Genomic DNA, 26706 nt, shown 5'->3' with positions numbered 1-26706 from the left:
ACCGCCAAGTTCCCTCCACGGGTGGGAACTACCTAAGCCGTACTAGCTCCAGAGACCTTGGTGTCCCCCACCCCCAATCCCTTTCCTCAGCTCTGCTGCCCCGACAACACTGCAGTCTCTTTTGGCTGGTCTCACCCCTCTCTAGGACTGGCCCAGCATCCTGTCTGCATGGGGACCCGGGGGAGCAAGCCCTGAAGGCTGCCTTACTGCCACCACATCCAGGGAGGAGCAGACACTGGTCTCAGACTCAGAAGAACTGAGTCTGAGTCTCAAGTCCTCTGCTCATGAATTGTGTGACTATGGACAACTTATTTAACCTCTTGGAGTGCCTCTATCTTTACCCTTAAAATGGGGAGAGGGTCTGCTCTACCATCTCCACAGGATTACTGTGAGACTCTGTGAGCCTCCCCAGTGGAAAAGCGTACTTAAGTTCTATAGTGATATATAGTTACTTAGAAGTAACTCTTTTACTAGAGCTATAAGATGGTAAACAGTGGTCCAGTTTTAGAAATTACAGTACACTGGAAAGTCAGCCTGAAATTCAGGAGACATGGACCCAGTCCTGGCTTTGCTGGATTACCCTAGACAAGTCGCTTAACTTCTCCAAGCCTTTGTATGATTTACTGCTTTTACTGACCCTCAGATACTAATAATCTGAGAGTCTAGAGCAGCATGGTCCAATTACGCACATGCTAAATAAGCTTTAAGAGGCGAGTGTGGGGATGGTACTAACACTATAACACTGCTTATGTGGAAAAATAAGTTCTGAGAGATGACAACTGGCTTACAAGTGAACTTTTGGAACAAAATCAGTTCATCATAATTTGGAGACTGAATCACTGCTATAGATTTCCATTACAAAAACGTCTTTGGTGAAGTCAGCAATATCTCCCACGCTCTTCTGGAGTTGGTTTCCCACGCCCTTTGTGTGGTGACGCTGGCTGCGATCTGGGCTATACTCAGGTTCTTGGCTAACCAAACAACCATCGTTCCTAGAGTTGGCAGCTGATTTCCCCTTCAGCACCTGGTGTGTGTGTGTGTGCGCGTGTGTGTGTGCTTGAGGGATGAGAGAACATGATTGACAGGGATTTTACTTAAAAATCTAATATTATATGAAATTATTATATGTCATGAAAGTGTTCTGAGTTCTTAGAAAAAGAAATCTGCGATATCCCAGACACTTCCATTTTAACCTTTATTTTCTCCCTCACATCATTCTGACATTAACTATCTAAAAAAAGAAAAGGCAGTATATCCCTTCAACAGTTCTAAGAAAGGCAACTGGATAACTAGTACTCTCCAGAACCAAAAAATAGAATAAAATAAAATGAAAAGACTTCCCCCTTAATTGCCCTCCCCAAAGCAGAGAAGTCAAGGACACATGAATCCTGAGTGACACACGTTATAGTCATCTTTTGATGATATAAGGGAGTGTGAGGAGACCACAGGATATTCTTGCCATGGATGTTTGGGTTATGTGACAGGAACTTTGCTCGGAATGGAGAACAGCCCAGATGGAGGCAGAACCAACAGGCCCAGAAACCTGACATTAAAACCCAACACAGCACGTTCACCGGCTGGGGTCTCACTATATGGTTGTTATAATAAAAATAACACGGTCCAAGAATCATAATCATGAAGACAGGTTACTGTAAGAAATCTCCTCATGCATCTTCCTCTTAGGATGAAGTAAGCTGTGTACACTGTCGGGGAGGTAGTCTGCAACTTGTAACATTCTGCTGGACAAAGGCAGCGTGTGTGTGTGTTCGCATACACAAGCAGTCCTGAAAGAGGTCCCGGTCCCTGTGTGTCGGACAGAAGTGCTGTCACTGTACCCTACACACAAGGACTGCAATGTGACTCCAACACTGCAGCTTGGAATGCAGTGTCGCTCGAAAATCATCTTACAGAATCACAATGTCGCAGTTAAAAAGGACCTTAGAGATAACACGATGTCCAATGCTGCCATTTCCCACATGAGTCAAAGCACCAGGACGAGAAACCTCGGAGTCCTGGGAGGCTCTATCGCTCCTCCAGGCGCTGCCCTCTGTGCCCAGCAGCTCCTATTCCAGCTAGTCCTCTCAGAACCACCCTGAGACTGACCGGCCGCACAACGGCTCCGGGTACAGGCATGTGCCACACAGCAGTGTTTCATTCAACGACTGACCGCAGATACAATCCTGTAAGACCATAATGCAGCTAAAACTCCCCACCACAGAGTGATGTCAGAGCTGTTGTACCGTCCTCGCACAATTGTGGTGATGCTGGCATAACCACCCCTGCGCTGCCAGGCACGTACAAGTATGCTATCACAGTCCTATACAGCACACAATACTTTGTAGTGATAACAAATCACTATGTTACTGGTTTATGTATTCACTATATTATACTTTTAAATTGTTATTTTAGAGCATATTCTTTCTACTTATTAAAAAATATTTGCTGTAGCCCTGGCTGGTGTGGCTCAGTGGACTGAGCACAGGCTGGAAACCAAAGGGTAGCTGGTTCAATTCCCAGCCATGGCACTTGCCTGGGTTTCGGGCCAGGTTCCCAGTGTGGGGTGTGTGAGAGGCAACCACACATTGATGTGTGTCTCTCTCTTCCTCCCTCCTTTCCTCTCTGTCTAAAAATAAATAAATAAAATCTTTTTAAAAAAAAGTTTGCTGTAAAACTGTGCTGTGTTACACTTACAGCAGCCTCATACAACTTGTGTTTATATCATTGTCTTTTGAAGACATTATTTTCTCTTGTGCCTGATTGAAGTTTGTATCATTTTGTACAGTAACCTGCTGTACAGACTTGTAGCCTAAGAGCGTAGATGATGCTGTGTATGCTGTACAGCCCGGCGTGCAGGAGGCTGCACCACCTAGGTGTGTTAAGTGCACCCTATGATGTTTGCACAACAAAACTGCCTAACGGTGCATTCCTCAAGACACAGCCCTGTCATTAAGCAGGGCATGACTGTAAATGCTTATTAAGCCTAATAAATTATAAGCAGTTTGACTTATTATTAAATATTTTACAAGATTCTTAATGACTGCCTCGCCTTTTGGCTTCTGGATGTGCTGTGACTAATTCTCCAGTGCCCTCCATTCTATTCATCTCCTCTTCACCCCGGTGATGAGCGAGGGAGATCTGCCCTCCGGTTATGGGGACGGCTGGACGCATGACACCCAACTTTAGACAGATTAGACTGACCGCAATTTGTTAGTCACATACGCTCGCAGTCCGGGGAGGACAGTGCACACCACACAAGGCCACATGGGGGCTGTGCCTGTGAACAGAGGGAACAAACAGCAGGGTCTGTGGATGGCATGTTACTTTGTAGTAACATGACGGGGAGGCGACCTCTGGTGCCTGTGGCAGGCTGGGGTTGGCTTGTCTGAACAATGGTGCAGGCTGGCAGGGCCCCAAACCCTGCTCCTCAGGGATAAGCAGCACTGCGCCTGGTCCCTGTGAGGAGGAGACTTTCTGGCTGGGCTGCCTGATCCTCAGGAGAGTGGGGAGGGGAGCTGGCAGTGGAGCTATTCAAGCCCGACCCCCCAGGTTCGGATGTCAAGGCAGCACATGCTGTGGAACCCCAGTCCCAGGTCTCTCTCTACACCACACACTGTTGTTTCAATTCCCAACAGTATATCCTCACAAACAAAGCTACGAGGGGCACTTTTGAATGTCTATCATTTTACCTATGTCTTGTTATTGTCCAAGGAAAACTTCCTCAATGCTGAACTTAAATGGGAGAAAGCAACAATAAAAAAAACACTATTCTATATGTAGGGACATTGGTGGGGGCTGTAGTCCACTCCATAACTGTCAAGTAATATTTGTATTTTAGGCAGAATTTTATATCCCCTTTACTTTAACTAGATGCTGAATCATTATAAAACCTAAAATTTCTTACAGAAAATATTCAAACAATACAAAGTGGTACATAATAAAAAACAGAAGTCTCCATCACCTACACCCAAGCCCTACTACCACACCTCTCCCCAAAAGCAACCAAAAAAGGTTCATGGATATACATGTATATCATTGAAAAAAATGTTTTAGTCTAACACATGGGTGAATACCATACCCTGTGCTGAAAATGCATGTATGTCCATTAGATGGACGCTGTATCAGTTTGCTAGGGCTCATAACAAAGTGCTACAGACTGGGGGCTTAGTCAACAGATATATTTTCTCACAGTTCTAAAGGCTAGAAGTCCAAGGTCAAGATATCACCAGGTTTGGTTTCTCCTGAGGTCCCTCTCCTTGGCTCACAGACAGCAACGTTTTCAACGTGTCCTCACACGACTTTTCCTCTGGGTGCCTTCCCCTCCCCCCCTTCTCACTTCTGATGTGAACACCAGTCCTACTGAATTAGAGCCCCACCCTTATGACCTCATTTAAATTGAAATGTAATCACCTTTTTAAAGCCTCCAAATATAGTCATATTCTAGAATACTGGAGGTTAGAGCTTCAACATATGGATTGGGGTGGGGGGGGGGGGACACAATTCAGTCTGTAGCAAATGCATTCAATTTTGCTGTTTCCAGCTTTTTACTACTATAACAATGCTGCAATGAACACTATTGTGTGTTTGTACAGTGAGTATATCCATAGCATACACTCCTAGAATTAGAATTGCCAAGTCAAAAGAATAAATTTTCATATATATTGTCAAATTGTCCTCCAGAAACATTTGTCAAATTTAAACTTCCACCATCGATGTGTGAGAGTAATTTCCCCTCACAAACCACAGCATGCTATCACACTTTCTTCGTCTTTGCCAATCTGTAACTTAAAAAATGAACTCTTCTTTTAGTCTGCTTCTTTTTTATTATCAGTGAGATTTTATACGGTATGCATTTTTCTGACTACTGTTCTTTTTCATGCATGCTATTATATTTGCAGTGATTAAATGCTTGCATTATATATAGTGCATTATATATTTTTATACATATATAATTTTAGGGAATTGAAATTGCTAACATGTCTTTATTCAAATCTGTAGTCGGGTCATTGAAACATTAGTTCCAATACATCTAATCCAATTTTTAAAATTATAGCCACATATGTTTTGCATACAGTCAGTTTTAAACAAGTACTTGCCGAATGAAACTGATTGCTGATGGCATCTGTTATCTATCATCAGCAGTGATAAAACCAGCCCCTCAGTATCAGTGCATTGCTGAGTGGTTGTGTATCTCTCAATAACTTGGAATTAATTGGAAAACATTTTCCACTACCAATTCTTCTCCAGTTGACATATATGTCTAGAATTTTCAAATTGCATCGAAAAAGAGTTTGTTTTTACTATTAAAATTACCTAAAAACATTTGGTAAATAAATCTAATTTTACGGTGGGACATGTGCAGGCTTAACTTTTCGCACACACTGCTGTGCTTTTGGAGCCTCAGGCAGACATGGCGCCAGGACAGCCTCAGGAAGGGAGTTCGTACCAGGATGAGCAGGCAGTGTGAACAGGGACAGATTCAGATGAATAAGCAAGATGCTGGGAAAGGATGAGTGTGCTTGCTACGGAACATAGGATTTCAAAAAGAAAAATTACCAATATCCAAAATATGGAAAGAACTCACACAACTCAACACCAAACAAACAATCCAATTAAAAAAATGGGCAGAGGGCCTAATCAGACACTTCTCCCATGAAGACATACAAATGGCCAACAGACATATGAAAAGATGCTCAACTTCCCTGGCTATTAGGGAAATGCAAATGAAAACTGCAATGAGACACCACATTACACCTGTTAGAATGGCTACCATCAACAAGACAGGTAATCACAAGTGTTGGAGAGGTTATGGAGAAAAAGGAACCCTCATTCCCTGCTGGTGGGAATGTAAACTGGTACAGCCACTATGGAAAACAGTAAGGAGTGTCCTCAAAAATTAAGAATAGAGCTACCATATGACCCAGCAATCCCTTTTCTGGGTATCTACCCAAAAATTTGAAAACATTTATTCACAAAGATACATGCACCCTTATGTTCATTGCAGCATTATTCACAGTGGCCAAGACATAGAGACAATCCTTTGATAGATGGTTGAATAAAGACAAAATGGTACCAACAAAAAAACATGTGGTATATGTACACACACACACACACACACACACAATGGAATACTACTCAGCCATAAGACAAGATGAAATACTGCCATCTGTGACAGCATGAATAGACCTAGAGAATATTATGCCAAGCAAAATAGGTCAGTCAAAAAAAGCTAAAAGCCACATGATTTCACTCATACGTGGGATATAAAACTGAAACTCCTAGACACAGACAAAAGTACGGTGGTTACCAGATGGAAGAGGGGAGGGAGGTAGTAAAGGGTAAAGGAGGCCAAATATACAGTGACAGAGGCTGACTTGGCATTGGGTGGTGGGCACACAATATAATATATAGGTCACGTATCATAGACTTGTATACTTGAAACCTGAATGATCTTATTAACCAATGTCACCCCATTGAGTTTAATTTTTAAAAAAGAAAAATTGGCAGCAGGACATTGGTATGAGTGTGTCTGTTGGGAGAGGACCTCAGAGCAAGGGAGGGAACCGTTTTCATATTTAATAGAACTATCTAGGTTTCCTAAGTGCCTCCTCGTAGCCGCAGAAATATTTATGAACAGATACATTAGTCAATTCTGTTTGCCACATGTAAGTCTAAACGTGCATATTAAGTTTGCCATGTTTCAGGATTTCATCATGTTTTTGGCAAGAGTGTTTACACATAAGGAGACCTTTTGTTAAACCACATAACTCTGATCTTGTTTATGAGCTCTAAAATTAAATTGTCTCACATAAATACTCAGAAGGTAATTTTCATATTAGTCTCAATGGTCCACAGTACCACCACAAAAGATCCAGTCACAATTCATCCTGTGACACGGGTGGCCTGTCGGCTCGGTGCAGCGTGCTGCTTCGTGGGAGTGTCGTGACCTACAGACTCTCACGCGTTCGGAGAGGGAGTGTAGCTGGAAGCACTTTGGCTGGATCTGTGGTGAAAGCATTTACTGTGGAATAAAGGAAATAGACTAATGCAAAAGAATGAAGACTGTAGTTCAGAGCCTGCAGACTGTCTCTGTGAAGAGCTAAACAATAACTATTTTAGGTTTTGTAGGAGACTACTAAGATCTGCAGTTGTGTCATGAAAGCAGCCATGGACAACGTGTAAATGAATAGGTGCAGCAGTGCTCCAGTAAAACTTTATTCACAAAACACATGCGCAGCCGGGTTTGGCCTACAGGCCAGGGTTTACCAATCTCTGCTCTAGACTATATACCCCTCCTCTGGTATTTTCGTTTTTGAACATACACAGTTACTAGGTATCAGGCCCTATTCAGCTTTTTAAAAATTAGTGTATTTAATTCTTAAAACAACTCTACTAGTTTATCTTCCCACTTTATAGATGAGAAAACTAAGGCACAGAGAGGCTGAGTAACTTCCCCAGGGTTGTATACTTGGTAAATGATAGAACTGGAACTTGAACCCAGGGCAATCTGACCACAGAGCCCACAGCTTGCCACCCACTCCTGTTATGTTTTAAACATGCTAAGAGCTCTCAGAAATTCATCTGCCCTTCCAAGGACTCCTGAAGCTCTCCAAGGCCACCTTCTACCCAGAGAAGATCACCTTCGCTGCTCTTTGTCTAAGTGCACGCCCAGGTTAATTCCAGTTCCACGCTGGACTTCCAGCAAGGGCATGCAGGGAGATCCCGAGGGCCTCAAATCCAGCCTGCCACTGGGGGTCCTCAAATACCGTATTAAGGTTTCTAGAGCCCTAGCCAGCATTCTCCCCTCCCCCCGCCCCCCCCGCCAGTTTACCATAGACTTAGAAGTTACTCTGTTCCCTAAGGAATAATTTGGGACAAAACTGTGCTACTAAAGTATGCTATTTAAGAAACAAGAGGAGATATTAGAAAATCGCCATATTTCATGTAAAATTAATGACTACAGAAATAAAAATTTAGCTCAAAGTTCTCCTATAACACAACATTATGGGCCATCGGGATGAGAGGAGGTGATGACTGTCACTGTAAGTAATGGGATGTACTATCACGGGGTGTGAATTTTTCTCCTGTAGGTCTGAGCAAAGCAAACAAACCTGGCCTGCTAGTGTTCTGACAATACCAAGGACAGGAGTTCAAATTTAAGTTGCTGCTTGCCTAGCATTCTCCAGGATTTGAATCTGTGCTCCTCATCCCATCATGCTTTCTAGATGTTTCTTTTGACCAAAACTTACCTCTTTTGCCCTGGCTGGTGTTACTCAGTGGAGTACCAGCCTGTAAATCAAGGGGTCATAGGTTCGATTCCCAGTCAGGGCACATGCCTGGGTTGTGGATCAGGTCCCCAGTTGGGGGCGTGTGAGAGGCAACCACACATTGATGTTTCTCTCCCTCTCTTTCTCCTTCCCTTCCCCTCTCTCTAAAAATAAATAAAATCTTTAAAAAAAAAACTTACCTCTTTTGATAGGGTTAAACCACCATCCCATCTAATTAAAGAAGAAAGTAAACTGAACATTCCTTTTTGGAACATGGAAACTTCCTGCGGTTGCCAAAAGAACTTGAACTGCTTTAAGGCTGAGAGTATACATTTGGTCAAATCAGCAATTATAAATTAACGGCTTTGTGCAAGGATTTAGAATGTAAGTAGAATGAGAAAAGAAGCTATTCTCTGAAACAGCCTCTGGCAGAGGGAAGTGGGTGTTTTCACGTTCCATTCACAAAAGCCAAGGGCGAGTCCACAAGCGTTCCTACGGCCTTTACTGCGGAGAATAGGAAATGCACTGTTCCTATGTGCTAAAGGGCTTCAGCCGTCATATCCTGGGAGAACAGGGAATGTTTGGCTCTGAAAAGGAAGGATACTTTTGTAAGTTTTAAAAAAAGACATTTTATCATAGAAAATGTGTCTTGTCATTCATGAGGAGCCGCCCCTGTGGAACTGTGACTGGGGTCCCGCAGGAGCTCAGTAGTTTTCACTGAGCAGCAAAGACACGAAAGGACGGAGGAGTAAGAAACATGTGAGGCCTACTATGTGCCAGGTCCCATGCTGGGAACTTTAACATATTAACATTAAACAACTACCTAATTTAAAATGTCAGTTTCTGTCTTCTAGTTTTGAAGACTGTTGATTATCATTTAAAAGATCTTCCCGCATTTGTAACTACGTGTGGTAATGGGTGTTAACCAGACTGACTGTGGTGATCATTTTGCAATACAGTTGATCCTCGAGCAACACAGGTTTGAACTGCACAGGTCCAGTTATACGCAGATTTTCTTTCAATAAATATACAATCGGTCCTCCATATCCCTGGGTTTCGCATCTGCAGATTCAACCAACTGCAAGCCAAAAACAGTATTTTCGACTTGTGGTTGAGAAGCCAAGGAAGTGGAGGGCTAACTGTACTCATTGCTTTGCACCAGTAATTTTCAACCTTTTTTATCTCAACTGTATATACAAATATCACATCATTACATTGTACACTTGATATGTATATAATGTTATGTATCAGTTACATTTCAATACAAAAAAAAGAATAAAAGACTATTTTCTTTTGTTCCCATTGCTGTTTGGGAATTTTTAATTTTATTTTGAAAACACTTCTTTCTTTTACACTAACACCTTCATCTAAAACCGGCCAAGGAAGACTCACCCGTGAAGACGTCTCTGTCCTGCCGGGAGTGCAGGACCGCGCCTGCCCGTCTGCAGCGGTCCTGAGAGCAGTGGAAGCTCTGCAGCACTTTCAGTTGTCGAGCCCTTCCCTCCCTTCCACCTCCCACACCCCATTATAAGTGAACGTATTTTCCAATATGAGGACCCGTGTGTGTTCACAGGGGTAGTAAATGAGGCATGCCTTCGCCAGCAGCTGGAATACATCCCCTCGAGGAGTCATTTCCATCATTAAACACTGGAGCATCTGAACCTGGTACACTGTGTGACTCACTCCTGCCTCTGAGGTGACTCCAAAGCGGCATCACACACTTCCCGCAGCAGCCTGATCAGATCACTCCTCCGCCAGACCTTCCCATCGTAACCTGGACAGCTGCTTCAAACACAATGAAACCTGCCATCTCACACTGCCTGCCTCACTTTTGCTGAAACTCCCCCTTGACTTAAACTAATTTAGTCTTTTTGTTACATTTTCTGTGTGTCCTGGATATTGGCTAGATTAGCTTAGCTGTGTTAAGTTCTATAATAAAGGCTATGGGGCTCTAACTATAATCATTTACTGAATCCCTATAAACCCAGTGTCACACTGTTTGCTATATTTAGATAATTTATATCTCTCTGCACAGATAATTCAAATTTCCTCGTATAATCTCCATAACAACCCAGTGGGGGAAATATCACTATCCCAATTTTACATAAGAGGAAGGGAAGCCTCAGAAGTTAGAAATGGGTGAGGACAGTGATAATGATTAAAACCCAATTACTTATTTCCGAAACCTACTGTTCTTAACCTCCAGACAATGCCGCCCATAGAAGTTCTCTTTATCTGCAGGGGTTAACATAAAACCACACATAATTAAATCCTGAGAAATTATCTTCAACTTATATTTTTAATCATTTTTGTAAGGCTAAATTTAGATCAACTAGTTCTTAAATCATTTTGGTGGTGGGAGCCACAGAGAATCTGACAATGCCTCGGACCCTCCCTGCAGGAGAAAAGCAGACACCACGCGTGCAGCCGTCTGGGTGGCTGCCAGCGAGAAGGATGTCTGTGCGAACAACTCGACTCCTTCTCAGTCACAGGCTCGTGTCAGCCGGTCGTCTCTCTGCAGTTGTCACCAACAAGCCCTCCCATTCTTTGCCTTTATTTTCTGTTGAAGTGAAATGCACCATTTCCATCACTCCATTCTGGCCATGGCATACAGAAGTGACTCAGAATGGACTTTTTTCACAAGGCTAAATCCCCCTGTCTTCGACAATGATGCTAAAGATTGTGTGACCTTTCTACCCCAACAGCCTTAGCAATGTAGTGCTGTTTTGCTACTGTCAGTACATTTTCCCTATTAAAATAGCCTTGACTTGTATTTTAAAGATATATTTATTTATTTTTAGAGAGAGGGGATGGGAAGGCGAAAGACAGGGAGAGAAACATTGATGTGTGAGAGACGCATTGATTGGCTGCCTCTCACATACCTTCAACTAGAGACTTGGCCTGCAACCCAGACACGTGCCCTGACTGGGAACCGAACCAGCAACATTTGTGTTCACGGTTCAGCACTCAATCCAATGACCACACCAGCAAGGGATGGCTTGTATTTTAAAACGCACATAATAATGAAGCACAATTCATTTTTGTACCATGAAACCATTCAGAGAGAAAGGACCTAACTACAGGGCATAAAAAAAATATTTAGGAGAAGCTAGATATAAAAGGTAATCTAGAATCACATGGAGGTTAAGAGCCCAAGCTTTGGAGTAAGGCAGGTAAGTAAGATGGTATAGGTTTGAGTCTGGGTTCTGCCACTTACTTCCCATGTGACCTTGAGCCATTTACTTAATCTCCCTGACTTTCTTAATCTGTGAAATGGGGATAATATTACACATACTGCATGGTGCAAGTTAATATTAAGATTGTGTGTTGAAATTAGATGAGAAACACAGAGTTTGGCACAGAGTAGGCACTGGATAATGGGTGGCATTATTATATTATTCTTAGTAATTGTCAACAGACTGGTTATCTGGCATGGTTATAAAAATGTTATTCTGGTCAATAGACAGTATATCTATATCGATATTGTATACTGTGTCTATATAGATATAGATATATCACTGTTAAAAGTAACAGGTAGAGCCCTGGCATATGTGGCTCAGTTGGCTGGAGCATTGTCCTGTGGACCAAAAGGTTGTGGGTTCAGTTCCGGGCCAGGGCACACGCCCAGGTTGTAGGTTTGATCCCCAGCTGGACTGATGTTTGCCTCTCTCTCTGCCCCTTTCTCTTTCTCTAAAAGCAATGAAACTATGTCCTTGGGTGAGGATTTTTAAAAAAGTAATATGAACAATTAAACTATAGACTTTTGCCTATGTACAAAAGAAAATTTAATCAATTGCAGTACTGATTTTTAAGAAATTAGATCATAAAAATGCTTAAAGGTGAAATCATATAACTTATTTTATCTTTAATCACTTGGAAGGATCCTCTGGGCTCAAGATTACACTAATAAATATTAATCATCATTATTACATAATAAGTATGCAAAAATACAGAGTAAGAGAGGTTTCTAGATGATAAAATATCATTTATTCTTTTATTACAGAATACTCCATGATGTGTCCTTTTAGTAAGAAGTCATCTGGATGATGTATTTTTAAAAGATATGGAGAATAAGGTGGTTACTCAATGAATGCATATTAAATTAAAGGCCAAACTGAAAACCATAGATGCCAGACCTTTATGTATTCTCTCTGAGGATTTCTCACAAGTCCCTAGCAGGACAAAGATGGTGTGCCTACTTCATGTTTGAAGCAACTGTGTGTTAGAAAGCTTCATTTGCCACTGCATACACTTAGTAAGTTGTGTAAAGTAACTCGTAATTAGTACATCAGCATTCCAATCTTGGCCTGACTTCAAAACCCATGTTGTTTTTAATCATATTCTGCTGACTGCCAAATTTTACAATAAAAAATATGTAATTTTCAAACCAGTCAGGAACTCTGCTTATAAAATGTCTTACTTTCTCCATTTTCAATCTTATAACCAAGGGAGGGGGAGGATGTTTACAGAATAAATATACAGAATGTTCTGACTCTTAAATAAATAGATTTCAAAAATCAAAAAATGGAAGGTAAAAAAATGTAATATCACTTTGATCTGAGACAACAGTTCCATTAAAAAATATAGCACCCTTTTTCCAGTGTATTATGTTGGAAAAACATAATTATGTTAGGTTCATATGAATGAGCTGCATCCCAAACTAATTAGGACACCAGTTGTAGGCAGAACTTGGCAATTGATTACTTACTAATTTGAATGGAGCAGTGCAAAGAGCACATGCAAACTGTATGCATAAATTAAGAGAATTTCTCTAACTTTAATGAATCATATCTTTTAGGAGATAAGCCACAGTTAAAAGTTAGTTTATATGCCAATTGAGGAAGCTATAATCAAACAATTTGCCTGTGCCTGGAGTAAAATTTAATCAATTTAGGATCATTTCCTTTCTATCTGTGAAAAAATGTAGTAATTTATTTATGTAATCATTACCAATAACTTTGTTAAGTAAAAGTATTAGAACTCAAAGACTAGGGTAGAAATTCAGCATGGCAGGCAACCTAACATGGACTAAGAATTCAGGCACTTCCACAGGTGTTGCTAAACAAGAAACAGGTATCAGCTTAGCCCTTGAAATGTCACCTGTATAGCCCTGCAGGGGCAATGCGAGATAAAGACTTCAGAGTTTGCTAAGTCACCCAAAACACAGAGAATGAAGAAACAGTAGATTTCATTGATGTTATCACCTCGATACCTCAGTTTCTCAAACAGCTGAGATTAGTTGCACTAGTTATCTGCCTTAATTTTTCTACTAAAACAAACTGTTATCAAGAGTCAGAAGCATGAATGCAAAAGGAAGCACAATGTGCAAAGGTAAAATAATGCAGAATTAAGGTTCGGTTGAAAAAGCCAACCCCCCCCCCCCCCCTAAAAGCATCCAGGTGCCTTGTTTTATTCATGAGACTGTGCCAGAAAAGAACTGACAGAAATGAACCAGCAAGCCCTGGCTGCTGTGGCTTAGTTGGTTGGAGCATTGTCTGATAAACCAAAAGGTCCCAGGTTCAATTCTCAGTCAGAGCACATGGCTAGGTTGTGGGTTCAGTGCCTGGTTGGACATCAGTGTTTCTTTTTTTCCCTCTCTCTCTCTTTCCATCCCTTTACCTCTCTATAAAATCAATAAAAAGAAAAAAGAAAACAGGAAATCTCAATGAAAGCCAAAGATTTCTCTGGAAGTCAGTTCTGTTTCTTGAGTGTAGCTACATCAGGCAACCCAATAAAGAGGTTCAGGAACCATATTTTTCATCACTTGATAATGCACACAGAAGTTCAAAGTTCAAATGAGCGTATGAATAGAAACCAAATCACAGCACCCCACCTTTGAACCTAACGGGGCAATGCAGATGTGAGAGGGACAGGTTTCTACGTAGAGTCAGAATTCAACAGCACAGGAAGAGGTGATTACACCTCAAGGAACCTCCTTTCATGGCTGCTTAGGATTCACTTATTTCCTTAATCTTCCTTTTAAAGTTACATAAGTACTAAAGAATGTTTTGAAAATAAAGAAAAATTGTTACCCATATCCCTTGACACCTTAAAATGATAATATTACAAACACAGAGTCCAGCAGAAGTTAACACCTGTTTGAGTGTGGTTGGCAAGGTAATACTATGGGTATAATAATTTATAGTTCTAATTAGACCATTTCACCTAAAGTCTCATATGGTGTGCTTGAGTATGATATTGTTATGTTACAGAATTACATGCTTATGATTTTGTAATTTAAAAAAGGCATTATTTGTGCCGAACTTTGTATTATTTGTAATATTCCCATTTAGTCTTGTTTTTTCATGCATACAAAATCCTTTATTTTTTACATCAGTAGTAACATACAGGATGAGGCAAAAAGTTTACAGTTGTGGGTACATGAAACACAGTTTATTCTTGTCTTGTATTATTAGTAATTACTGTATTATGTCCTCTACAAACAACCATAATCCTACTTTTGCCTCACCCTGTATCATATGCACCTTCCTTTTTTCCACCTAAAATGTTTCTTGAAAATGCTTTCTTAGTGGTATTTAGAGCTGAATCATTCTTTTTTTAACTTGTTTGCCCTATAGAATACCAAATAACTTGTTTGCAATTCTTTGTTATTACAAATAATGCCACAGCAAGCACTCTGGTACTCATATCTTTATGCAGCTACACAAGTATATTGATGGGATAAATTCCTAAAAGTAAATCTTCTTTAGCTGATGTTTTAACTAGTTAAAGTCACAGTGTCTACTGAATTTTTCAGCCTAAATATTTCATATTGAATATTGCACACAGCAAACATGTTCCATGTTCTACATAACCTCTAAGATTAAAATTTTTAGTGGTTTACAGTTCTTTTATTAAGGGAGTATATTCTATCTTTCCTCTCATGTTAGGCAGCTCAAAATTATTGAACAAAATAATTATTTTCTTCAATAAAAAATGTGAGGTCCACCCTCCTACACTGTGTCTTGCCTGGGCCCCCACTCTGATCTTCCTCTCACTACATTCCTCTTTACATAAAGGCATCCCCACTCTGTGCCCTGACCAGGTGGCTCAGTGGGTTGGAGCATCATCCTGTACACCAAAAGGCTGCAGGTTCAATTCCTGGTCAGGACACATAACTAGGTTGTAGGTTTGATTCCCAGTCGGGACACATACAGGAGGCAGCCATTCGACGTTTCTCTAGCACATCAATGTTTCCCTCTCTCGCTCCCCCACTCCCCACTTTCCTCTCTCTAAAATCAAAAACATATTCTTGGGCGAGGATTAAAAAAACCAAAGGGCATCCCCACTCCAGAACATGCTCCAGGTCCCCATGACCCTGGGATTCCTTACTTAAATGGCATTATATATGCTGCCACATGGATGGACCTTCAAAACATTATGCTTAGTGAAATAAACAATTGTTCGGGGGTTATTTTAAAATTTCTCAAATAGGTTATCATCTTCAGAAAGTTTAACCTTTTAATCTAACTCGAAGCATCTGGGTTTTCCATCTTGCTTAAGCAGCTCGCTCCATCACTCCCACATTCCACCCCACCACATCATAGAATTATTCTCCCCTAGCTTTATTTGCTGCATTTAGATCTTCAGCCTGTTCCATGTAAGTGTGTTTGTACAAAGATAGCAAAAGGATCCATACCAAATTGTTAGTACTGATTATCCAATGCCTTTCCTTGAATTTGAATATATATGTATTATTTCATAAAGAAAGAAACAACAAATTCTCTAGCTCTAAAAAAAAAGAAAAAGAAAGGGGAAAACAGTAAATATAAAACATTGCCATCTTCACTGCCAAGCTGAGAAAAGAAATAAAATTTAAAAATTCATTTGGTAGTATTCAAATGTTCTCAGCAAAAGCCAAACATCCACCCAGATTCTAAATAACCTCTCTTTATAAACTTTAGAACAAAAAAATTTTTTTCCTTAAACAGTTTACCCAGATGGAAGAGTAAATAAACCCATATTCCAACAGGATAAAATGAACCTGTGGTTCACCTGAAGGTCAAGCTTAGTCTAATTAGTAAAAGGGGCCAGACCAGAGGATAAGCAACCCAAAGGAAAAAAGCAGCACGTGACTGAGCAAGCAGATGGCCTCTTGCAATTTAATGAACAGACACTTTTTGATTTGGATGATTAGCCCAACTAGGTAGGGGAGGTCTGTAGCTTAAGCTCTTCCTTTGAGAGCCCTGGATGGCTGGACTCTCATGATTTGTTCAGGTTATAGCCCTTCTCCTGCCAGAAGTGGCTTCCATAATTCGCAAAAAGCCTAATGTTTATATCAAGTAAGCACAGACCAGCGGTCCACACTCCTTCAAGGCTATATGCTAACCAGCTCTTTGCTTCCAGCCTCAAATAAGCAGACTAGAAGAGGAAAAACACTTTTTTATCCTCCAAAGATCCATTTAAAAAGCAAAAAAGATTGGCAGGAACCAAATCTTACTGCAATTATTTTTTACATGTACCTTAAGCCAATGTTAGTGAATATTTGTTGACAGCCATTTGAAAGTAGAATCAGGCCTTGGGACGGGGCCCAAGGGTGGAAGGGGCAAACTCAGTAAAGAGAAACAGGAAGGAGCCAAAAGCATGCTTCTGCGTATTTCTCAATTTTGCTTAGAACGAGCAAATCCTTTACCACTCACGATCAGTTCTAAGGGCCTTCCCTAGTGTGAACTGTCCATGCAAATCAAAAAGTGTCTTGAGTATTACATTGCAAGTGGCCCACTGTGCAAGACAGAAAGAGATCCCAAAGAAAACCATGGATATTTCTGACAAGGTCTAAGTAGAATGTGTATTTTCTTTTTCATATAAACATCTATAAAAACAAGGTAAAGAAACAAATGTGGCCCAGCTTTGAATTTTTCAAGGAGCTGCAGCTCAAAAAATACTTAAATAAAAACAGGTGGTTTTTAATGTCAGTTTGAAATCACTGCTATTATCTCTTGGGGTTTATTTTTGTTTTATGTTATCCTTTCTAGCTATATATATATTTATTTCTCTGTATTAATCCCTTTACCAGCCAGAGTTTTCTAATTACTATTTCTCCCAGGTTCAGTACCCTCTTTGTTAGCAGAAAGTTACCTTGCATTTAATTAAAGATTTATGGCCCTGGCTGGTGTGGCTTGGTGGATGGAGTGCCAGCCTGGGAACCAAAGAGTTGCCAGTTCAGTTCCCAGGCAGGGCACATGCCTAGGTTATGGGCCAGGTCCCCAGTATGCGGAGCACGAGAGGCAACCAGACATTGATGTTTCTCTCCCTCTCTTTCTCCCTCCCTTCCCCTCTCTCTAAAAATAAATAACATCTTTTTAAAAAGATAAATAAATTGAAGATTTATGGAGGGAGGTGAAAAGGGTATGGGGGGGATAAGTGGTGATGGAAGGAGATTTGATTTGGGGTGGTGAGCATATAATACAGTGTACAGATGATGTTTTGTGAAATTGTGCACCTGAAACCTATATAATTTTGTTAATCAATGTCACCCCAATAAATTCAATAAAAAAGGAAAAAACATTTACAACTTAAGACATTTTCCCCCAAATAACTTCACAAATATGTTAAACAGGAAAAGGAAGTTAGAATTAGGAATTGGAGGCCATAAGAATTTTTTTGTTTCTAGAGGATTGGCTGTGATTGCCAACAATTTCGTGGTTTTAGCTGCTTTCCAAAGGAGGAATGTGATAATAGCTCCTGGGTGAAATAATTTTGGCTGGACTTGATTAAATCTAAGCTTAAAACTTACAGAGAACAGCTTGGACTGCATTTAAAAAAAAAAAAACAGCTATGCATTTTATCTTGCTGTGGCCTTGCCAGACTCAGGGCCTTTGGGGATTCTGGCACTAGATTAGACACTAACAAAGCAAGCTATCATGCCGTGGGTAACATGAGTTACATAACTCCAATCAACACTAATGAGTGTGCGTCTCATAAAACCTTGCAGGTGTAATTTTGGAAAGAAACCCTAAATGATTCTAAGGTTCTTTCTTTTCACAAAGGGCTGTTTCATTAAGCTCCCAGAAAGCAATTGGTCCGAAAGAGGATGGGCGATAAACACTGGACACGTTCAGCTGGCATTTTTATTTGCACTCTGTCTTTTTCTTTTGGTAAAGAAAGCATTTTGCAATCCACAGAAATGCATCTAGATTTTGCATCCAGTATCTTAAGCTGTGTTCTTGACACCATAATTTGGTGACTTCAGGACATAGGATCTTAATACCACTGATGTAATTCTATAATACTTGGAAAAAAGCCAACGATATGTTGATAAACCTCTGTAGTCTCCATCTTCCAAATGTGAATACAAATAATATTAAATATTAAAAACTGCTCCATGGGTTTCTGGTTCCAGGGCAAGATGGCATAACCGTACTGCTCCCTATTCCTCCTGCTAAGCACAGCTAAAATCACTGAAATTATACATGAAACACACATAAGACCACTCTGGATGTTTTTCAAGTGCTGAAAGAAACAAAAAAATTTCTATCTCCACTGTAAATATCATTCAAGAATGAAGGAGAAATCAAACATTCTCAGAAGAAAGAAAGGTAAGAGAATTTGTTGCCAACAGACCTTCCCTAAAAGAATGGCTAAAAAAAGTTCTTGAATTAGAAAGGAAATGATAAAAGAAGCAATCTTGAAACACCAGAAAGAAAGAACAAAAAGAGGAAGAATTTAGGTAAATACAATAAATTTGCTTGATGGTTGAAGCAAAAAAAAAAATAACATTATTTGATGTGATTCTTAATGTATGCAGAAAAATATTTAAGACAATTACATTATAAATCAGGGCAAGGGAGTCAAGGGACCCACAAAGAGGTAAGGTTTCTATACTTTGTTCAGACTGGTAAATGTCAAATCAACATGTTTATTGACTTTAGAGAGAGAGGAGGGGAGGGAGAGGGAGGAAGGGAGAGAGAAAGAGGAACAACTACGTAATAGAAACATCCATCATGTGTGATGTGTCCTGACTGGCAATAAAACCTGCATCATTTTTGGTGTACTGGAGGATGGTCCAACCAACCAAGACACCTAGCCAGGGCTCAGGTCTTCTTTTTACCTTTAATTATTTACACAACCCAGTTCATGGCCAAATTGTCCTCTGGCAGCCTGAATGGCTAATAAAGCCACTCAGCACGTAACACATCTAAGAAGATGTTGGCCTACAGAATGCATGCAAAAGGACTAGACACTGAGCATAGGGAGGTGCCGGCATGGGCAGCTCTACCATCTGACTTTATTTACACCCTAACTTGAGAATCAAAATATGCCTCCCAAAGCACCGGATGTTTACAATCCCATATTATTCACTGAGCAAAGCGATATTACTGTTTCATAAATCAAAAGCCAATTAGGAAAACTAACACATGGACAGCCAGACAAACCCAGAGGGGCAGGATAAGAAGCCAAGAAACAAATCAAATACATACGGATGTTTTGCATATGAAAACAATATTATCTGAAATTAGTTGGTAAAAGATGGACTATTCAATAAATTGTGTTGTAACAAGTAGATGGCAACCAGGAACAAGTGAATTTCAGACCCACACTTTTTGAATTCTAAATGGATCAAAGACTTAAATGTGAAAACAAAGCAATAAAAGTACTAGAAGAAAATAAAAATTTCTTTTATAACGTTGAAGCAAAGAAGGCTTTTATAACCATGATATAAAATGAAGAAACCATAGAAGAAACAGTTGACAAAATCAACTACATAAAAATCAAAAACATCTCCATAGAAAAATAAACCAAAAAGAAAATCCACACACCCCCCCAAAAATGTGTAAAACATATTCACAGAAAACAGAAAAAAATAAGATCAATATCCTACTTTTAAATGTATATGGTTAATCATGGTTGTATTGCTAATAACAATAAAAGTTTGAAAACAACCTAAATATACATCATTATGAGGCTGATTATTGAATATTATGATTTAATAAATTTTGCATAATAGAATATAATGGAGACAAAGCTCTTCAACAACATGGAAAGATATCTAGGTATAACATTAGTTTTTCTAAGTGAAAACAGTATATAGTATGCTACCTTTAGACTAAAGGGGATAAAAAAAGAAAATATATTTGATTTGCTTATATATGCACCAGGAAATTCTGGAATAATACATAATAAACTACTTATACTGATTATACAGAAGGTGAGCAATGAGTAGAAGTTAGTAAATAAAAACTTTCCATTTTATAGCTATTTTCTGAAACTTTCAAAAATGTACCTGTTAAAAAAGGAAGACCATGTGAAAACACAGGAAGAAGACAGCCATGTACAAGCCAAGGAGAGAGTCCTCAGAAGGAACCAAACTTGCTGACACCTTGGTCTTGGACTTCCAGCCTCCAGAACCATGAGACAAAAAGTCTCTGTTGTTGAAACCAAAATATAAAAATCATCTGATAAAAAAGTCAGGTTAAAAACAACTTTTAAGGAGATAAGTAAAGGATTATTTTATTCATTTTAACCTCTATTAAAAGGCATCCCAAGCAATTTTTTTAGACAGAAAATATTCTGGCGACACCTTCTAATCAAAGGCTGGGAGCTTTCAGATGTTACAAAGAGCCCTGGGGTCAAAATGCTGAAAGCTGATTTCCCATTCAATGGTCTAAAAAATTAGTTAAATGTTACTTTAAGATAGGAACAATGATCAAATATTTTAGCAAATTTTAAAGAATCTAATGAAATTCTGAGATCTAGAAATGCCACGCTATTTTAAAGGGACATCAAATGTAAGAAAATGGTAACAATGAAGGCAGGCAACTGGCAGAGAAGGGAAAGGGCTTTGCTGCAGGGAGGTGACTCACAGAAAACACTGAAGGTCTGCAGTTCATTACTGCATAACCTAATGCTCCAGGGAAGGACTCCAGCAGCTCTTGTCTGTGCTCACATGGCCTGTGGGTGTGCTGTGTCTGTTTATTTCTTCAACTTATGTACTTACTTATGTGTCCATTTATTTCATTCATTCATTTGTTCCAGGCTGGCAACTTTCCCTTTCATTTCAAGCAAAATAAATTTAAAAGTAGAAGGGAATTACATTCTCAAAATTCACAGACCTAAAGAAATGAGTATCAATTTTAAAAAGCAGTTCTTTACAGATCATTGACCTAAATAATAAGATGGAGGCAGCATATTTACAGTATTGGTAAGTGATTATGAAAATCAAAAGTGATCATTTCTAAGACACTATTAAACCCAGAGAAATTATAAATATATACACTTTCATAGACTTGTCATTTCTGTCCAAGCTTTAGTTATAAATTATTTGCACCTTAACTATGGAAACACTATACAATTTTTCTTAAGTATTTTACCTTGGGAGAAAGGAAAGGAGGAAAATTTATAATGAATAATATACACTAGATAGAAATCTAATGATATAAAACGAGTTGAAGTAGCTGTTATGGGAAACAGCTTTAAACAAACAAAGAGCTAGAAACAAATTTTAGCCTCTTCTTGTCTGCTGCAGACTGGTGTGCCTATTGAATAATGTTTGTTAATATGCTTTGTCTTTTATTTTCCATAATCCAAGTTGGGGTTTGAAGTTTCTCCTCCATATCCCCAAAGCACCCTGTATGCGGCACCTTATTCTGTTGTTCTAGAAATCTACTGATGTCTCCACATCACCTTCTGCAATGCATGGGTTTCCAGGCGTCAGGAGACCCCGTGTGTTTTACTCAGTGCAGCAGTCACAGAGTCTAGCAGAGTGCTAGGCTCAGGGGTGCTTAACAAACACTGTTTATTTAATTAAATATCAAAATAATTATACTTTATAGCACACATTTTATAAATTAATGACATTTTAAATATTCAACTTTTTCATTTAGGGCCCAAGTTATTTAATTTTTATGTATGCTATCACTTTTAAAAAGCAATGACAAATTTATAAAACTGAATAAGCATAAGAAAAATTGAACCTTGAGAGTTTCACTATAAAACTCTCCAAGGTTTATTTTCTTTCTATTTACACAAGAAATAGCATCTTTTTACAGCATCTTTGTCTTCATGGAACTCTGTGGAAAGTACTCCAGACTATTTGGTTGTTTAGTCTGTTTTATGATTTTTCTTTATAATTCAAATATTTGATGAATCCTTGAGATGTCGAAGGCCCAAACTTTGTGTCCAGAAAAGTGTTGCATGTTAGTGGGAGTGAGAAATCACACTGCAGGCTCCTATGGGATCCTGCTGCAGCTGCCCTGCTTTCTCTGGACAACAGGTGGCAGCACGGTCCAGGGAAATAGCTCAAAAACCCAGGGACTTTTTCCTCGTGAGAGCGCCAGAACTGCCCAAGAACTGCGGTGCTGTGGAATACAAGTAAGCGAAATTCCGTGTAATCTAGTGCTTCCAGCCAAACTGTATTTCCAAAGCATCATAGGTCATTGAATGGTTTCAACCATTTTACAACTAGATCCAGTGTCACCACTATTACTGATTACCACCTGCTTGTTAATTCACAAGGATGACACAACACAAACTAGCAAGGTTCCTGCCAAGCCAGAAAGGAGAGAGGAAAGGACCAACGGGAACTTGAGAAAGAAACTGAAAATTGCTTGAGTAATCTGGAACATCTCTCATATGGATATTGATAACCTTTCAATATAATAAACATGATTATTATATGATATATTTTTACTGTGCATAATACTAATGCTTCATATACTATATTATTAATATAGATGCTAAAAATAATACAATCTAACTACAAAAACTAGTGATTTTAAAGTTGATTAATTTACTCATTCTTTGTACAAATAAGTGCTTCAGTAAAAATAAAAGAATGTATCCGATGGCATGTGTACTTCTGTTCAGAGTGACATTCAACATCTTGACACACTTTTTTCAAGGATTTTATTTATTTATTTATTTTTAGACAGAGGGGAAGGGAGGGAGAAAGATGGAGAGAAACATCAATGTGTGCTTGCCTCTCGTGCGCCCCCAACTGGGGACTTAGACCGCAACCCAGGCATGTGCCCTGACTGGGAATCAAACCAGCGACCCTTTGGTTTGCAGGCCGGTGCTCAGTCCACTGAGCCACACCAGCCAGGAAAACATCCTGACATATTTTACTAACCTTGTAGGCTGTTCCTAGCATGTAATCCTTTCATAAACTAGTAAAATTTGGCAAAATGTTGGGCAAGTTAGAGTTAAAAATAATTACTTTGAGTTTATTTTGTTTGGTTCGATTTAGTCATTAGCAGAATGCATTCACTTGTGTGTTTTTCTAATTTTATTTTATTCTGCTATTTTGCCATACCTATGCAAACTGTCAATTAATGGTATCTTTGATTTTTAAAATCTATGAGGTTCTGACATGCTGTTTAAGGGGTTATTATTTGTACTTCAGTTTCCACACAGTTTCCTAGTAGACTGAGAAATCGGTTGTTATTTAAACACAAGATTAAACTGACTGTACATGTTTAACAAATAATGGACTTGAGACTTGCTTAAAATTATATAGGGCAGTAACCACTAAGCCTAGAAATGTGTAGAGTATGAGTCAGATTGTGAACTCGAATTTCAAGTGAAACTTGGAGAATTTGTAGCACATCATTCCCATCAGTCCCAACTAAGACTCACTGTTGTCTGTGGCAGCACAGCACTGGGAAAAGTACAATCACAATATCTACTAGGCCTACTAAACAATTGACAGAGTCGGTGAGTGCAGGACCAGGGGTTAGATCCACACCCCAGTTGTATGTGCACAGTCTAGATATTTGTTCAGTGTCAAAGTGAAGACGATGATGATATTCGTTTAATCTGCTAAGGAATGGAACAAAGGAAATTTAATAGATAAAGAACTAAATTTGGTAATTATGTTTGTTTTAAGGATAATTTCTAAAAATAAGTACTTTTAATTTTAAAAAGAAATGAATAGTACGATCAAAGTACTTTGCTAGGTTCAGAGAATACTAACACGAATAATTTAAGAGATGGAAATCATAACAGAGCCCTTCCTTGGTGGTAGGGTGGAGGGGGGGGGCAGTGAGGAAAGTTTCACAAGGAAGATAACATATAAACTGGCTTGAACGATGCTGAGGATTCAACCAAAATAATAAGGCCATTAAAGGCAATAGCCAGAGCAAAGATAAGGAAGTTGAACAGAATATGATGAGAGAAATGGTGCCTCAGCATCGGTGCCCAAGTACAGGGGGGAATGGCTATGGGTCAGAAGGAAAAGGTGCTGAATGGCACGGTAAGGGTGTGCACCTTATATTCTGAGCATACAGCAAAGCAGCAAAGGCTTATGAATGTGTGATTACATAATCAGATTCATGTTAAGACTCCAGGGGCAATCTGAGAAACACATAAGAGGAAGAGGCATAGGAGGCATAGAAGATCATTTCAGAAGCTATTACATGGAAGACAAACAGTCCTGAATCGGAACCGAAAATCTGAGCTATCTCAGATGATGATTCCAAAGGATCAGTGTTTTAAACCACCAATTCCTGGTCCCTTACACTGGCCCTAAAATTTCTGCTTAGTCATGACAGTATGAGGCAAAAAAAAAAAAAGGAAGTTAATAAAGTAAAACAATTATTCTATTATAATAATTCCATAATAATAATTCATTCTTAATAAAATTAAAATGGAGGCAGGCAAATTGGATTTGGTTGTGTAAATGTGGAAGCATTGGTGGACTATCCAGGTTAGATGTTCACACAAGTTGAAAATTAGTACTTGGGCTTGGTAGCCTTGGCCGCTATAACTCAGTGATTTGGGCATCATCCCACAAACTGAAAGGTCACAGGTTCAATTCCCATTCAAGGCACATGTCTAGGTTGCTGGTTTGGTTCCTGGTCAGCAGCAGGTAGCCAATCAATGTTTCTCACATTGATGTTTCTCTCCCTATCCTTCTGCTTCCCTTCCCCTCCCTAAAAGCACTGAAAGAATGTCCCCAGGAGAGGATAAGAAAATAAATTTAAAAAAAAAAAGACCTGGGCTTGGTAGATGTAATATTGTGATTTAATAAGAAATATACATTTGGCCTTTGTCCCTGGTCCCTAACACAGGGAGCCTGTGGAGTCCGGGCCCAGGACCCCTGGGGTAGTTAACATCAGAACTGAATTGAATTGCAGGACACCCTGCTGGTGTCTGCAGAGAACTGGAGAAGTGCTTGCTGAAGAAAACTCACATATTTGATGTCAAAAGTGCTATGAGCAGAAAAATAACTTTTCCTCTAGGACACAGGTGGCAAGCACAAGGCCCAAGAACCGAATCCGGCCCTCCACCTTGTTTTATCGAGCCTGGCACCTTGTTTCTACCTGGCGGCAGCACTGAGCTCTCGTTTAACTCTTGAGTAGTTACACTTACACAGTCCTAAAGTTACATTCGGCCCTTTGAAGGCAACCTGGAGGCTGATGTGGCCCCTGGTGAAAATGAGTTTGACACGCCTGCATCTAGTAGACAAGTCAGGCGTGGAAATATGAGTTTGGGCATATGATGTATGAGTAGTAAGTGACATCACCCCCTGAGAAAAGGCGTACGTGGAGAGGAGTGTTAAAAATGAGCTCAGCCAAAGCCTGTGTCAGGAAGTAGGTAGTAAAGAGGAGCTAGCTGGGCAAAGTGTAAAGGGGGTGGTAGAGAAAAAATAGTGTCCTAGAAACTAAATTTTTGAAACATGGATAGGCTGTCAACAGTGAAAAAGCTAGAGTTCACAAAAGATAAGGACTGAGAAGAGGCCATTGGATTTGGCAACAAGGTCGCTATCTTCAAAGGTTCAACTTCAGTGGAATGGTAAAAAGAAACTGGATTGCATCAGGTTGAACAATAAGTAGTGACTATGTATCCTTATCTCCATACTTTAATAATTTCCAAAAATTGTACTTTAGCATAGAAGTAAATTATAGTGCCCTGGCCAGGTGCTCAGGTTAGAGTATTGTCCTGATACGCCAAGGTCATGAGTTCAATCCCTGGTCAGAGCACATACAAGCAGCAACCAATGAATGCATAAATGGGTGGAACAAATCAATGTCTGTCTGTCTGTCTCTGTCTCTGTCTCTCTCTCTGATTCCCTCCCTCCCTCCATCTCTCTCCCTTCCTGTCTCTAAAATCAATTTTTTAAAAAAGTACATTATAGCATAACATTTTTTTCAATACACTCTCAACAGGAATGGTAATGTGCAGCACCTTTAGAATGTGCAAAAATGTGGAAACTCTGGCTCTTAAAGAGGCAAGCATCAGCTGTCTCTTTATGTCACTATAAGGAGCACCTCATTTCCCCAACAGCATTGTCAAAATACAGTTTTGTTTCAATGTTTGTTTATACCGTACTTAAAGCATAACCACAGAAGTAGAGAGGATAGTAAACCACTACAGCCAGTGGGAAATAAATCCAGAATCTATAAATCAAATGATAAAAACTGAACACTCAAGAGATCCAAAGAAAACAATATTTTATATTTAATATGTATTTTTTTCAGAATTAAATGGCATTCCTACATAACTC

Source organism: Phyllostomus discolor, chromosome 9 (assembly GCF_004126475.2).
Source record: "Phyllostomus discolor isolate MPI-MPIP mPhyDis1 chromosome 9, mPhyDis1.pri.v3, whole genome shotgun sequence".
Lineage (NCBI taxonomy): Eukaryota > Metazoa > Chordata > Mammalia > Chiroptera > Phyllostomidae > Phyllostomus > Phyllostomus discolor.
This window is presented reverse-complemented; position numbering follows the sequence as displayed.